Genomic DNA, 16078 nt, shown 5'->3' with positions numbered 1-16078 from the left:
TAGCTCCAAAAATCCCACAATACCCTCTGAAGCCAGAGGTGGAGTTAGGAGTTTACCCTGTAATAGAGCGCTTGCTACAACAGGGCATTCTGGTAAGGACGTCCAGCACTGCCAATAGTCCCATCTTCCCTGTTAAAAAGAGTGGGGGGAGGGGTTACAGATTAGTGCAGGATCTAAGGGGGATCAACAAAATAGTTGAGAGTCAATTCCCTGTAGTGCCAAATCCAGCTGTTATCCTTATGCAAATCCCTCCCACTGCCAAATTTTTCACTGTGATTGACCTCTGCTCCGCTTTCTTCTCGGTACCTCTGCACCCTGACAGTCAATACTTATTCGCATTCACATACAGAGGAGTTCAGTACACTTGGACTCGCTTACCACAAGGTTTCATAGATAGTCCAAGTATTTTCTCACAGGCCCTGCATGATTGTTTACAGTCTTTTCAACCAGAGAGTGGATCAATATTGATACAGTATGTAGATGATTTACTGCTGTGTTCAGATTCACTGGAAGCGTCCCTGAGAGATACGAAACAACTCCTATTTCATCTTTCAGACACAGGACACAAGGTTTCCAAGGACAAGTTACAATTATGCCAGACCCGTGTGAAGTATTTGGGACACTGTCTAACACAAGGACTGAGACACCTTACCACTGATAGAATTCAAGCAATTCGTGACATGACCCTGCCACAAACCCAGCAACAGATTAGAACGTTTTTAGGAATGTGTGGGTATTGCCGTAACTGGATCCCAGGTTTTTCCATACTTGCCCTACCTTTACAGGAGATGGTCTCATCAAGCAAACCTGATCGGATTTCGCACACAGACGAATCCGAGATGGCATTTGAGAAACTTAAACAGTGCCTAACGCAGGCACCAGCATTAGGTATGCCAGATTATGGAAAACCCTTTGAACTGTACGGAACAGAGAGTGCTGGGTGCGCAGCAGGTGTCTTAACCCAGAAGCATGGTGATGCCAGCAGGCCGGTAGCCTACTATAGCGCTCAGCTAGATACGGTAGCGCGATCCCTCCCCACATGCTTGCGAAGTGTTGCAGCGATAGCATTGCTAGTAAGTAAAAGCGAAGATGTAGTGCTAGGACACAACCTCACAATTCATACACCACATGCAGTGTCAGCCTTACTGAATTCGGCCCAAACCAGACACGTCTCATCAGCGCGGTTTACAAGATGGGAATTGGCATTGATGGTCCCCGTAAACATCACCATAAGGATATGCAGCGCATTAGATCCTGCAACGTATCTCCCAGGTGTGCCTGGACAGGCACAAAGGGTGGAGGATGAGAGTGATGGTGAAGGAGGATTTAATACAGGGGATGACACGCATGATTGTATGGAATATTTGACCCAAAATTTCACGGCAAGGCCTGACATCAGTGACAACCCACTGGAAGATGTAGATTTTACTTTCTACACTGACGGTAGTTGTCACAGACAGACGGACTCGGGAGACTTGTGTACTGGATACGCAGTCGTAGATGACCAAAGTACCATAGAAGCAGAACCGCGAGGCCCACCACACTCAGCACAAGTTGCTGAACTGGTTGCCCTAACCAGAGCATGCGAATTGGCTAAGGGCAAGTCAGCCAATATTTACACAGATTCTAGGTACGCCTTCGGAGTAGTCCATGATTTCGGGGCCCTATGGCGCCTCAGGAATTTCATGACGGCAGCTGGCACACCCGTAGCGCATGCAGCCCACATCAAAAGACTTCTAACAGCGATACAGGAACCCGAAAGAGTGGCTGTTATCAAGTGTAAAGCTCACACATATAGCCAAGACCCGGTATCACTTGGTAACAGCCGAGCAGACGAAGCTGCTAAATCAGCAGCAGGTACCCCCATACAGACAGACACCACACAACTGATGGTATTTAATTCTGTAAACACACAGAAATTGTGTGAAATGCAAAACTTGTGTTCCCCACAGGAAAAGGCAGTTTGGAGGTCAAAAGGATATGGCCAGGGGTCCTCAGGACTCTGGACAGATGGACAGGGTAAGCCAGTGGCACCCAGAGCATACCTTCCAAGTCTAGCGGTAGCGGCACATGGGCTGACTCATCTAGGCAAAGAAGGAATGTGTAAGTTGGTAAGAGCTTATTGGTGCGCCCCAGGATTTTCTTCCCATGCGGGTAAAAGAGCGATGACATGTCTCACCTGCTTGAGGAAGAATATCGGAAAGGCAATACCAACAGAGCCATCCCCTATCCCTCCGACAGATGGCCCTTTTCAGGTAATACAAATTGATTTCATACAATTGCCACCTTGTAGAAATTTAAAGTATGTATTGGTCTGTATTGATGTGTTCTCAAATTGGGTTGAAGCATTTCCCGTGGCCACAAATACCGCTGTGTTTACTGCAAAGAAAATTGTGCAGGAATTTGTGTGTAGGTACGGTATCCCTAGAATAATTGAAAGCGATAGGGGTACCCAATTCACAGGTGAAGTCTTTCAAACAATGTGTAAGTTGATGGGAATTAATAGTAAGCTGCACACTCCGTACCGCCCCCAGGCGAGTGCGAAGGTGGAAAGAGTAAACAGCACTATTAAAAATAAATTGAGCAAGGTAATGACTGAAACAGGACTGTTATGGCCTGAAGCTTTGCCAATCGTATTATACAGCATCAGAACCACTCCCAGGTCCCCTCTTAATCTGTCTCCTTTTGAAATTCTGTTTGGTCGACAACCCCATGTTATGATTAACCCTCAGGATGATTTGAAATGTAACAATGAAGTAACCGTAAAGTACTTGGTTAAGATGAGTAAGCAATTGAGGAATCAGAATGATAATCTAAAGTTGGTGATTCCTGACTTGCCAGACAGTAATTGTCATGATATTGAACCTGGGGATTATGTAATGATACGGAATTTTCTACGCTCAGGTTGCCTTATTGACAGATGGGAAGGACCATATCAAGTCTTATTGACCAGCACAACTGCATTAAAGGTTGCCGAGAGGGAGACTTGGGTCCATTCGTCTCATTGTAAAAAGGTTGCTGACCCAGAGAGGTCCCGTGATAAAGAACAGACGGTAGAGGTTGTATCACTAGAGTGTCTGTTCAGGGAGGATTGAGACGACACTTGAGCGCTGAGAATAATAAGATCGGAGGCGTTTGTCGAGCCAGATTTCTTTTTCCCATTTGTTATTTTCTCCAGTTCCCACCTCCCTCCTATTTCCTTTCTCCCTTCTTATTTTTCTCCTTTTACTCCTCTAAGATGGACTTGCCCCAAGAGACTGTGATCCGGATTTTCCTGTTGACCATGATGTTGACCAGAGCAGTCTGTTTCGGTGAGAGTACCATGGAGGTCGAGAAAGGATCTGGAATGGGTTCTGATGACCAGGATGGAGGCATGGTTTTCCAAGAGCAACATAATCACCGAGTAAAGGCGAGTATCAGAAAACGATCTGGTAACATTGACAATAGAAGGAATTGTGAAGGATTGTTAGCTGAAGAGAACTGCATCTGTAGGCATTGTGACAATATAGTTGAGGATGGGTGCATCAAGAAATGTCAGTCCAGTTTTAATGTCCACATGGACCGGCATCCATTGAGTGACTATCACTCCTTAGTGGGTAAAGTGTTAAATCAGACAGACTGTTGGGTATGCTCTCAAGTACCTCAAGGTCATAGCAAATCAGGACTAGTACCATTCCCTTTAACTGTAGGAGAGGTACTTGAGATAAGTGGTGGGAGGCCGGTGGACAAGAGGTTTAATATCTCTAGTCCTCCTAGTTTGAAGCTCCACCAGTATCATGTGGATAGGTCTTTAGTATGCTTTAACATTTCCAATCCCCGAAAGCCGGGAAATTGGGAAGTGTCATGGAGTAATCAAACCATGACATTTTCATATAGAGCTGATAGAATGCCCATAGACACAGAACTTATACGCCAGATAGCCGACCATGGAAAATATTTCCGGTATAGGTACACTCTAGGAAGTAGGACCATGCGAGTTGGAGAAGTATCACCAGGATACTGTGCACATATCGTACAACCTGATATGTGTACTAGACAGATGGGAGAGTTAGGGTTAGGAGATTTCACATGGAAAATTTGTAACATGATAATGTCATACTCTGTCCCATATGTTCTCCCCGATGATGCATATTTCATATGCGGGAGAAAGGCGTATAAGTGGCTTGTCCCAAACTCAGAGGGATTGTGTTATATTGGAAAAGTACTGCCTGAAGTAATGACTGTAACCCATAACAAAATGAAAGATATTCACCGCAGTGCCCAAGCTCCTTATACTCACACTCATTACGAGCACATCGTTAAAAGGCACCTGATAGAGAGGACAGAGCACTCGGCCTCTGATCTGATCCATGAATCCACCGGGATTCAATTCCTACTCGCGTTAGATATCACTCGTACCGCCCGAGGAGTGATAAATTATAAATATATATCCGCGCTTGCAAATTTGTTAGACAATATCACCGAAATGTATGACGACACATTCAGATATACTGGGAAAGAGTTACAAGCCTACAAAACAGAACTGGTTCAGCATAGGATGATTCTCAATTACCTCACAGCTGTGACAGGCGGGTATTGTGTTACCCTAGCAACTCAATATGGAATAAAGTGCTGCACGTACATTACAAACAGCACGGAGGACCCAGCCGAGGTCATAGACCAAAAGATGGATGACATTTTACAATTAAAGTGGGAGTTTCGAAGGAAACACAATCTCACACTCGCTGCTGTGGGTAATGAGCTGACCAGTTGGGTGTCATGGTTGAACCCACGAAATTGGTTCTCGGGCTTAGGAGAATGGGCCCAAGGTATTATTATGGATGTAGGGAAATTTCTCTTGTGTATTCTGGGTGTCGTCATATTGGTTGGCCTGATATTTAGATGCGTTCGGGTTTTGACGAAGTGTAAAAGTAGTACCAGGGTGATGAGTTTAAGGAGCGAAGACACTGTAATAACAACAACTAATTTGATTTATGACCCAACGATAGAGACAATGTTGTGATGAAAATGTGATTCCTCGGTCCGTTTCTTTCACCCGTTTCTCCTTTGTTTTCCTCCAAGGTACAAAGACATCCGCTTGGAAGAAGAATTTGACAACCTCTTTTATACAGACCATTGATGAACTATGCTACAAGCCCCCAATATCCCTAGTGACTTTAACTTTTACGATAGCCAAATACTTTAGAGACTGTAACTTTATGGACAATGGAACAACTTTTGCTCGATATTTATAGCAAAAGCACCGAGAGACATCAGACAACATGTACATCAAGACAAGACATCAGACAAGACCTCAATCAGCAACTGTTTATTTAAACTCACATAGTTTACGACTGCATTTATAACAATTGTTTCTTATCTTCATCTCTACAACCTCCAGGTAACGACACACATAGTCGACAGGGGATATAGACACATATCAGCATTCACATGTTCTCCCCCCCCCCTTCATGTATCATCAACTAAATGTGCTCCCCATTTGTTGCAACCAAAAGCCGAAAAGAGCTCGGTAGAGTTTGACAGCCCATCCACAGATTCCTGATAAGGGATTTGAAGGATTCAAATGTATACTTCGCAATACCTCGAAGCTTGATTTAAAACACGTACGGCACGATGATACATGACCCCTCAAACATGGACTCATACACACATGCTTCTACTATCTCACTAGGTCATACCCTTTTCCCACCTTCTCCTCTCCTCCCTTTACCCAATCATAAAATGTTATTTACATGATGACATATATTTTTCTTTTTTGAACTGTTTTAGGAAGTGGCAGTTATTGATGACTGCCAAAGGGTGGACTGTCAAAGTCGAAAAATATCACGCTACACGTTGCCATATATTCACCCCATGCGCTTGCCCGCTGCACGTGCACATTCTCTCCCGTGCGTGTGGATACTCGCAGTTGCGTAATGGAGCTTCTACGGCCGTGCGCATTGGCGCGTGGTATGTGCATTTACGGTAGAGTTTGTGTGCATCTAGCGGGCGACTCAAATGTTACATAGTAAATCCAAATAGTATGTTTTATAGATAATGTTCCCCTTAATAATAACTGTAAGTTTGTTTATTGTAACTGGTCCCTGGACAGAGGAATTCCTCTTTGCATGATACGAAGGGTCAGACAGGGTTTGAGCAGTGGTGTTTGGTACCTAACTAAAGAACATTTTATTAGAAACAATCCGGTACTGGTTAGGTAAAGATTAATCGCTCCTGCGTATAGTTATGTCTATTAGTAGTTTCTGGACATTTACTATATTTGCGGTTCATTATCCATGCGGCGGGAATTCTGAGATTCCCTCCCACCTGAGCAGTTTGATATAGTCACAGCCCACCTGTTCAAACTAACCTATGACCTTTTGTTATGATGCGAGGAGACATTCCTGTGTCCAATGAACAATAAGATTGTAGGGCCCTTTGTAGTACACTGTATGATGTGTATATAAGGGTCACTGTCCCCAGACCGGCCAGTACTCTCTCTCTCATCAACATTTATCTCTGATAATTGGAGGACTGGATCCGGTTGCGCTAGCGAGTGTTCCCCGTATGGTATGTTTCTCTGTGGCCACTTTGTTACCCGTTTTAATGTTAGCCATTCATTCTTAGTCTATGTATTTGTGTTTGCGATCGTTCGCTGTTGTGTATATTTCTGTTTAGTTATTCTGTTAGATATTTATGTTAGCCTGTAGTGTATGAACTGTTAACTGTTTTTTTTTCCCTTTTACTTAGCTAAATATTGTTAGTAAAGGTGTTGGAACCTTAGCAATGTATTGTGTGTTTATTACATTGCTGAGGGTAATCGGAGCGTCTCAATCGCTCAAACAGCTAGCTTACAGACCAAGGTTAAACAGTTATATCATTGTAGTATCTCAACACTAAGAATTACAGTATAAGCATACTCTGTGTAAGGCTTAAAAGGTTATTATCTGTGTGTACGCTCGCTGTGTATATCCCGTACTCACAGCGCAGCGTGTGTACGTAACTTGCGTACCATGTGCGAGGTCTTTGTACGCAAATAGCGTGCGAAGTGTGTAGCACGTGCACGAGGGACAGCGGCCATTACGGCTTCACGATATTTGTAAATAGCTTGTGTTCTAAGGTAAATAATCAGCTTTATCAACAGGTAAATCTTTTTCTCGTAGTCCGTAGAGGATACTGGGTGCCCGCCCAGTGCTTTGTGTTTCCTGCACTGTTACTTACGTTAAGTGCTGTTATTGGTTCAGCCGTTGCTGTTCCTGTTCAAGTTTGGTTAGCAAGGCTTTCCTCTTGTTTGGTGTGTGCTGGTTCGAATCTCACCACTGTTCTGTTAAATCCTTCTCTCAAGGTATGTCCGTCTCCTAGGGCACAGTTTCTAGACTGAGTCTGGTAGGAGGGGCATAGAGGGAGGAGCCAGCCCACACTACTAATTTCTTAAAGTGCCCAAGGCTCCTAGTGGACCCGTCTATACCCCATGGTACTAATGTGGACCCAGTATCCTCTACAGACTACGAGAAAAGGATTTACCGGTAGGTATTTAAAATCCTATTTTTTATCACCTATTCCTTAATACATTTCACAACACATAATCATTCCCTGTGATGCCCTGGGGTCGCTTGGCTGTGGTGGTTTGGGGGGGTCCCGTGCCCTAGGTTTGAACCCCTATAGTGTTATGTACTGCAGCAGAGTGGCATTCCTTGCCGTGGGGCTGCAGCTACATGCATTGATCAATTTATATCTAAACTTAACTATTTATTATATGCTAAGCTGTATGATATCAGTGATGCTAGAGACAGTGCACCTACAACACTCCCCTTTTTCTGTGGTTCTTCATTAATCCATACTTGCCTACTTTTGAAAAGTAGTTTCAGGGAGATTATAGATCGCACTCTTAATGTGCCGCTCGGCGCACCATTGAGGGGGCGTGTCACATACCACCCAAGGGGTGTGTCTATCTCCACCTATGGGCGTATCTGTCAAACAGGGGTGTGTCCTGCAGCGGTAGGTGAAAACTGAAGTACAAAGCTCAGTACTGGCTACACACTGACATTGCAGCTATATTACACAGCAGGGCGACACACTGACATCACAGCTACATTACATGGCTACAAACTGACATCACACCAACATTACACAGCAGGGCTACACATTGACATCACACATGGGGGCTATATACGGTCATCACACCTAAATTACACAGCAGAGCATAATACTGACATCACATCTACATCATTATACACATACAGTATGTGTCATATACGGGATGTAGCCATGTGACCGGCAGACACATAACCTCCACCTACATCCCGTGACCAATAGGGACTTTTCCCACTTGGCACAGTCGCCACCGAGCCCGCAAGGGGCTAGCTAAACTTGCCCCCTCCCGCCAGGATTCCACTATCGGGATCCTGGCATCGGTATGCTGACTGACGGTCTCCTGACCGCCGGTCACGCTTACCACTCCCGTCATATACATTTGACAGACGTTAATCCGGCCCTGGTGAGTACTACTAAATTTGACTTCTAATGTTGATTATTTACGTGTCACCTGGGGTGGGGGGATCTTATTCAGTGTCAGGGAAAGGTGGGGGGTTAGAGAAAGTGAGTAAATGAGAAGCAGAGCACGAGAGTGTGTCAGGGTGAGAGGGGGAGAGGAATGCGAGAGATAGAGGATGTCAGAGAAAGTGAGGTAATGACAAAGTGAGAAGGGAGAGCGAGAGTGTCAGGGATAGAGTGGTGAGAGAGAGAGAGAGAGAGAGAGAGAGAATGTGTCAGGGATAGAGAGAGGGGGTGAGAACGTGTGTCAGGGATAGAAAGAGAGAGGGAGTGAGAGAGAGGGTGTCATTGATAGAGAGAAGGGGTGAGAGAGAGGATGTCAGGGATAGAGAGAGGGTGGGTGAGAGAGGGTGTCATTGATAGAGAGAGAAGGGGTGAGAGAGTGTGTCAGGGATAGAAAGATAGGGGGGGTGAGAGGTTGCGCGGGATAGAGAGGGGGAGTAAGTGAGAGAGTGCGGGGGTGGGAGTGGGTGTCAGGTATAGAGAGGGAGAGAGTGTGTGCCAGGGATAGAGAGAAAGAGAGAGGGAGTGTGTGTGACGGATAGAGAGAGAGGGAAGAGAGAGAAAGGGGGTGAGAGACGGTGTCTGCGATAGATAGAGGGGGTGAGAGGGAGAGAGAGGGAGTCATGAATAGAGAGGGTGAGAGAGACAATGTCAGGGATAGAGAGACAGGGAAGAGAGAGAAAGGGGTGAGAGGCAGTGTCAAGGATAGGGGGAGAGGTAGAGAGAGGGAAGAGAGAGAAGGGGATGACCGAGAGAGGATGGCAGGGATAGAGAGGGAGGGCAGAGAGAAAGGGGGGTGAGAGAGACGGTGTCAGAGATAAGAGAGAGGGGGGTGAGAGAGACGGTGTCAGAGATAGAGAGAGGGGGGTGAGAGAGAGGATGAGAGGAAAAAGAGAAGGGAGTGAGAGAGGGAAGAGAGAAAGGGAGTGAAAGACTTGGTGATAGAGAGAGGGGTGTCAAGAATAGAGAGAGAGAGGGGTTAAAAGTGTCAGGGACAGAGGTGATGAGAGAGACGGTATCAGGGATAGAGGGGGTGAGAAAGATGAATGAGAGAGAAGGGGGTGAGAGAGGGTGTCATTGATAGAGAGAGGGGGAGAGAGGGTATCAGGGATAGAGAGGGGGGTAAGAGAGAGGGAAGAGAGAAATGGGGTGAGAGAGAGATGGTGTTGGAGATAGAGAGAGAGGAAGTGAGAGTGGGTGTCAGGAATAGAGAGAGGGGGTGTCAGGGTTAGCGAGAGAGGGGGTGAGATGGTATCATTGATAGAGAGAGGGGTCGTGCAAGAGGGGGTTGAGAGAGAGGGTGTCAGGAGTAGAGAGAGAGAGAGGGAGTAAGAGAGAGATGGTGTCAGGGATAAAGAGAGGGGGTGAGAGAGGGTGTCAGAGATAGATAGATAGATAGATAGATAGATAGATAGTGAAAGAGAGGGAAGAGAGTGTGTCAGGGATAGAGAGAGGGGGGTGAAAGAGAAGGGTTTTCAGACAGAGAGAGAGATCTGAAGGCAGATTTTTCCAAACCCCTCCCCCCCCTCAATCCCAACAGGAATCCGGTCCTGCAGCAGAGAACACTAACCAGTCAACACGAAGGTGGCTGTGGGGAGTTGCCGGCGTCAGACTTCAGCAGCCGGGTCCCGCCCATGCTGGAGTCGCGCGCTGGGAGAGGGGACAGCAATGAAGAATGTACTGCTTCCACACTCCAGCCCTCACCTAATTGACACCGCCGGAGTCAGGACCCTGTGAGGAGAGAGAGAGCATGAGAGGGGAAACTGTGGGAAGGGGGCATTGGGGGTGCCGTGGATGGGGGAGGGGGATGTGAGGAGAGAGGGGGCAGGGGAAAGAGGGTGGGTTGGGGGTGCCGTAGATGGGGGATGTGAGGAGGGAGTCAGCAGGAGAGGCGAACCTGTGTGGTGAGGGGTGGGGGGTCAGGGGTGCTGTGGATGGGGGAGGTGGATGTGAGGAAAAAGCGAGCAGGAGGGGAATCTGTGTGTGTGTGGGGGGAGTCTGGGGTGGCCTGGATGGAGGAGGGGATGTGAGTAGAGTGTGAGCAGCAGAAGGGAACCTGTGTCGGGGGTGCCGTGGATGGGGGATGGGATGTGAGGAGGGGAGGGTCAAGGGTGCCGTGGATGGGGGAGAGAGTGAGCAGCAGAGGGGAACCTGTGTGCCGAAGGGGTGGTGGGCTGTACTTCAATTTGCAGGGCAGTGGGGGACTCTGGTAAAAAGCAGGAGCCTGCCCCTATATTACCCCCAGTGCAACATTACACCCAGCATACACAGCCTCCCTTCTCCATAATACACCCTGCACATTAAAGTATATACAGCATACACCCCCCATATTACACCCAGCAATTGCATTACACACAGTACCCCCCATACTACACCCAGCAATGACATTACACACAGTATCCCCCCATTACACCCAGCAATGACATTACACACAGTCTCCCCCATATTACACCCAGCACATTACATTACAGCCCCCCCCATATTACACCCAGTACATTACATGATACATACCCCCTCCCCATATTACACCATGTACTAGATTACACACAGTCCCAGTGCCACATTGCAGGACACACAGCCCCATTTCCACACAGCACCCACCTGGCTATATGTAGTTCCTTCCAATAAGGACTGGGGCCGGCCCCAGGACACTGTGGGTCTGTGGGAAGGCAGCACTGCACAGGCACATCGTATGGAGGAGCAGGAGGAGGGAATGTGCTGCTACACGCTGCCATCTGACTCAGTGTGGTGGGAGGGGCCAGCAACCAGGAAGCAAAGCCCAGCTTCAGACTGCCTCGCTCTCTGTGTACACGGCAGGGGGGAGATCGCTGCACACAACCCTGCGGTGGCCGGCTTTGAAGTCTCCCGTGCCGGCCCCGCCCCCCCCCCCATCTCCGGACTTGCGCATGCGCAGTCCAGAATTTGAACTTAGGACCCTCAAAATCCAGGAGGGTTGTCTAGGGGTGCGGGGCAGCGGGAGGCTCGTGTAAAAATCGGGAGCCTCCCGCTGAATGCGGGAGGGTAGGCAAGCCTGCATTAATCTCTGCACATGCTCAGGGCCGCTCAGCACAAAACAAAGCTGCCCAGCATGTGTAGCGCCGCCTCCCGATGCATCTGTGGAGATGTGTCCTGTTCCCCAGGACACATCCCAGCTACAACACGCAGGGGATCTGTGTCCCCTGCGGGAGGGCGTCTCTGACAGCGATGGGACAGTGTGTCTGTCCCTAGCGCCTGTCAGTAACCAGCAGCGGCGGGTGTCCGGTGCAGGGATCAGATATTTCCCTGCACCAGACTGTCGGCGGCAACGGGCAGCGGCGCCATGGCGTTTCAAACTTGGCGCCACTTGGGCCGCCAATGAGAAGCGCCGCCGGCGTCTTTTCAAACCCGGCGCCGCCCGCGAGCCAATCGCGGCTCGCGGGGCGCCGGCCAATCGGAGGCGGGCGCGGCGAGCCAATCGGCGCTCGCCCCGTCATAGGCCCCGCCCCCGGCGTCTGACGACAGACGCCGGGCGGGAGCCGAGGAAGAGGCCGGGCGCGCAGAGGAGCGGAAAAGATGACGCCGCGAGGAGAAGAAGACGGCCGTTTGAAGAGGAGCTCCGGTGGCCGCTGAAAAGGCCAGAAGACGTCGGCCTGCAGGAGGAAGATGTCCAGCGGACATGTCAGCAGCCTTTTTTTTTTATTGGACACTACTGTGCAGTGTAATGTGACTAACAGACACTACTATGCAGTGTAATGTGACTAGTGAACACTACTGTACAGTGTAATGTCACTAACAGACACTACTATGTGGTGTAATGTGACTAGCGAATACTACTGTGCAGTGTAATGTGACTAATGGACACTACTATGCGGTGTAATGTGACTAGCGAACACTACTGTGCAGTGTAATGTGAATTGGTACTATTCTGTGGCCCCTATATTTTTGGTGCTGTCCCTGTTTTGAGCATGGCGGGCACCAAAGGAAACTTTTGCACTTAGCTCCTCAAGGTCTAGAACGGGCTCTGTTATCGATTTTAAAATATCCTTTTTTTTTAAAAATGTAACGTACCCCCAATTCAATACAGAGGAGGGGGCACTGAAACATAACTTTGCTCCGGTCACCATGGCACCTAGCTACACCTCTGATAAGGAGCACTGTGTATAAGGGATAGTACTGTGTGGCGAAACGTGTATAAGGGGCACTACTGTGTGACGTAATGTGAATAAGGGGCACTATTATGTGGCGTAATATGATTCAGGGGCACAGATTGTAATACTGTGTGGCATAATTTGAATTGTGGGTACCATTGTGATCATGCCTCTTCCTGTGTGCTGGGAAGGGGATTGTCATTAATGTGTGCTGGGGAGGCGGTCATAGTAATGTGTGCTGGGGGAAGTGGTATGTGTAAAAGGGTGCTCTACCTGGCGCAAGGTGTAAATGGGAACTCTACCTGGCTCAGTATATAAAAGGGTGCTCTATCTGGAATAATGTGTGACTGGCTCTACCGTGTGTTGTAAAAGGGGCTCTACCTGGCACAATGTGTAAAAGGGGCTCTACCTGGCACAATGTGTAAAAGGGACTCTACCTGGCATTGTAAAAGGAGACTATACCTTGCACAATGTGTAAAAGGGTGATTTACCTGGAATAATGTGTGACTGGCTTTACCTGGTGCAATATGTAAAAGGGGGCTCTATCTGGCGTAATGTATATAAGGGGATCTACCTGGCGTAATGTGTTTAAGCGGTACTACTGTGTGGCGTAATTTTGAATAATGGAAACTACTGTGTATCATAATTATTTTACGCCCCTATAGTTTATGTAATTTTTCTATGACCCTATATTTTTGAGGAATGTCTAGTTACAGCTCTGAGGATGAGATCGGCCACATCTGTATATGTAGAAAGGTGCAAAATTGATAGTTTACAGGAGGGCACCATACACCCTAGCACCGTCCCTGAATACACGTAAACTTTCCTTGAATAAAGAAATTCTTCTTAAGAAAAAGTCTATCATTCATGTCTTGTATCATCCTCCTTACTTCTCTGGTGGAAGAAGTAGACAAGGGAAACCAAGATAGTACAGAATGATCCGTCCTTACCTGGTGCGGTACAAGAACACCGTAACTCAACTTAACCCTTAATATATTTACCCCTCAGTGTAGTGCTACTGCTTAAAGGACATTTTAAGAAGGTGTAAATGTGTGTCCACATATTTATACCTATGTTTTATTCTTAATTATCATAATGTTTTATTGAAGCAAGAAACATAATTGTATACATTACATACAAGGGATATCAATGGAAAACTTGTATGATGTTTATTAATTAATTTTTAAAAGTGGGTGATATACAGTATCACACTAAATAGAAAGACATTTATGCAAAATATTGGTTAAAAAACATATAAAGTGGTGTAAATGTATATGACAATGTGAATGTCAAGGAGAAAAAAAGAATAAGCATATAGTTTTAAAACAGCCTAGACATCTTTAATATGTCTACTCCTATCTAATGTGTAGACCTAGTGACTGTAATTAGTAGAGATGAGCGGGTTCGGTTCCTTGGAATCCGAACCCCCCCGAACTTCAGCCTTTTTACACGGGTCCGAGGCAGACTCGGATCTTCCCGCCTTGCTCGGTTAACCCGAGCGCGCCCGAACGTCATCATCCCGCTGTCGGATTCTCGCGAGGCTCGTATTCTATCGCGAGACTCGGATTCTATATAAGGAGCCGCGCGTCGCCGCCATTTTCACACGTGCATTGAGATTGATAGGGAGAGGACGTGGCTGGCGTCCTCTCCGTTAGAATAGATAGAGACACTTGAGTTGATTTACTACTAACTTAGTAATTTTGGGGAGCATTAGGAGTACTCAGAGTGCAGAGTTTTGCTGATAGTTACTAGTGACCACCACCAGTTTTATTTATTATTTAATATAATCCGTTCTCTGCCTGAAAAAAAAACGATACACAGTCACATACCATATCTGTGCTCAGCCTCAGTGTGCTGCATGATTGATAATATCATCTATGTATATCTGACTGTGCTGAGTGCTCACTGCTCACACAGCTGAATTGTGGGGGGGGACTGGGGTGCAGTTATAGCAGGAGTACAGTGCACACTTTTGCTGCCAGTGTGACTGACCAGTGACCACCAGTATATTGTCTGCCTGAAAAAGTTAAACACTCCTGTGTTGTTTTTTTTTTTTATTCTATAAACGCATTCTGCTGACAGTGTCCAGCAGGTCCGTCATTCATTATATTATATAAATATTTACCTGCAGTAGTGTTATATTTTTTTTGTTCATCTCTATCATCTTTATCATCTCTATATTAGCAGACGCAGTACGGTAGTCCACGGCTGTGGCTACCTCTGTGTCGTCAGTGCTCGTCCATAATTGTATACCTACCTGTGGTGGGTTTTTTTTTTCTATCTTCTTCATACTAGTAGTTTAGGAGTCTGCTGACAGTGTCCAGCAGGTCCGTCATTATATTATATATACCTGCAGAAGTGATATATATATATTTTTTATATCATTATCATCTCTATACTAGCAGACGTAGTACGGTAGTCCACGGCTGTAGCTACCTCTGTGTCGTCAGTGCTCGTCCATAATTGTATACCTACCTGTGGTGGGGTTTTTTTTTCTATCTTCTTCATACTAGTAGTTTAGGAGTCTGCTGACAGTGTCCAGCAGGTCCGTCATTATATTATATATACCTGCAGTAGTGATATATATATATTTTTTATATCATTATCATCTCTATACTAGCAGACGCAGTACGGTAGTCCACGGCTGTAGCTACCTCTGTGTCGTCAGTGCTCGTCCATAATTGTATACCTACCTGTGGTGGGGTTTTTTTTTTCTATCTTCTTCATACTAGTAGCTTAGGAGTCTGCTGACAGTGTCCAGCAGGTCCGTCATTATATTATATATACCTGCAGTAGTGATATATATATATTTTTTATATCATTATCATCTCTATACTAGCAGACGCAGTACGGTAGTCCACGGCTGTAGCTACCTCTGTGTCGTCAGTGCTTGTCCATAATTGTATACCTACCTGTGGTGGGGTTCTTTTTTCTATCTTCTTCATACTAGTAGTTTAGGAGTCTGCTGACAGTGTCCAGCAGGTCCGTCATTATATTATATTATATATACCTGCAGTAGTGATATATATATATTTTTTATATCATTATCATCTCTATACTAGCAGACGCAGTACGGTAGTCCACGGCTGTAGCTACCTCTGTGTCGTCAGTGCTCGTCCATAATTGTATACCTACCTGTGGTGGTTTTTTTTTTTCTATCTTCTTAATACTAGTAGTTTAGGAGTCTGCTGACAGTGTCCAGCAGGTCCGTCATTATATTATATATACCTGCAGTAGTGATATATATATTTTTTTTATATCATTATCATCTCTATACTAGCAGACGCAGTACGGTAGTCCACGGCTGTAGCTACCTCTGTGTCGTCAGTCACTCGTCATCCATAAGTATACTAGTATCCATCCATCTCCATTGTTTACCTGAGGTGCCTTTTAGTTGTGCCTATTAAAATATGGAG

The 16078-nt window shown here is 46.4% G+C and overlaps 1 long non-coding RNA gene across 1 annotated transcript in view; it reads right to left on the bottom strand.

Annotated features, from left to right (window-relative positions):
* The window catches only part of LOC134970031 (uncharacterized), a 47801-nt gene extending 36420 nt beyond the window's left edge, over positions 1–11381 (bottom strand). The window contains exon 1 of the long non-coding RNA XR_010189620.1: positions 11137–11381. This is a non-coding gene — a long non-coding RNA (uncharacterized LOC134970031). The remainder of the gene's footprint in view (positions 1–11136) is intronic.
* Positions 11382–16078: the final 4697 nt, after the last annotated feature.

The sequence above is a fragment of the Pseudophryne corroboree genome, chromosome 11, assembly GCF_028390025.1.
Source record: "Pseudophryne corroboree isolate aPseCor3 chromosome 11, aPseCor3.hap2, whole genome shotgun sequence".
Classification (NCBI taxonomy): domain Eukaryota; kingdom Metazoa; phylum Chordata; class Amphibia; order Anura; family Myobatrachidae; genus Pseudophryne; species Pseudophryne corroboree.
The sequence above is the reverse complement of the archived record's forward strand: the minus strand, read 5'-3'. Positions and strand labels throughout refer to the sequence as shown.